Below are 982 nucleotides of genomic sequence, written 5' to 3'. Positions count from 1 at the left end.
CCTGTAGCCCCAGCTGGCCTGGAACTCACTATGTAAACCAGGCTGGCCTCAAACTCACAGAGATCTGCCTGCCTCTGCCTCCCAAGTGCTGGGATTGAAGGTGTGTACCACCACATCTAAGGACTAGAATCTTTTTAAAAATTATATTTGATTTATTACTTATGTATTTATGTATTTATTTGTGTGTGTGTCTGTGTGTGTGTGTGTGCACATGTGTAAGTAAGAGGACAACTCTCCTGACTTCGTGTTCTTTCTCCATGTGAATCTTGGGGATCGAACTCAGGTTGTCACTCTTGATGGCAAGTACCTTTACTCACTGAGCCATCACATCAACCATAGAATCTTATTTTCTTTTCTTCTTTTTTTTTGTCTTTTTGAGAAGGGTCTCCCAGCTGTCCTGGAACTCACTATGTAGACCAGGCTGGCCTTGAACTCACTGAGATCCACCTGCCTCTGCCTCCCAAGTGCTGGGATTAAAGGCTTACACCACCATGCCTGGCCCTTCTATATGCTTTTTTAATTTCAATCTTTGTTACTAATTCTAGCTTCTTCTAATATTACACTCCCTCGTCTCCAATTTCCTCCTACCTCTCTAGCTAAAATTTCAGACAAGAGAGCTTAGTGGAATCAGTAGTGGAGTTGGCTGGGGTGGGGCTTAGTACTAGAGCCTAGTAAGTACAAAGGACCACATTTGGCCCCCAGGAATGAAAAGAGAGAGGGAGGTTGGAGAGATGGGTCAGCAGTTAAAAATGGGTACTGCTCTTCCAGAGGACCTTAGTTCGTTTCCCAGTAACAACATCAGGTGGATCACAACTGCCTGTAGTTCCAGCTCCTGGGGAATCCATTGCTTCTGAATACCACTGGCTCCTGCACACACACACACACACACACACAATTAAAAAATTTTTTTTGGTCTTTTTGAGACAGGGTCTCCTTGTGGACCCGTTCATGGCCTTGAACTCTATGTAGACCAGGCTGGCCT

Source organism: Nannospalax galili, unplaced genomic scaffold, assembly GCF_000622305.1.
Source record: "Nannospalax galili isolate Female #2095 unplaced genomic scaffold, S.galili_v1.0 scaffold870, whole genome shotgun sequence".
Classification (NCBI taxonomy): Eukaryota; Metazoa; Chordata; class Mammalia; order Rodentia; family Spalacidae; genus Nannospalax; species Nannospalax galili.
Note: the sequence above shows the minus strand (reverse complement) of the source record.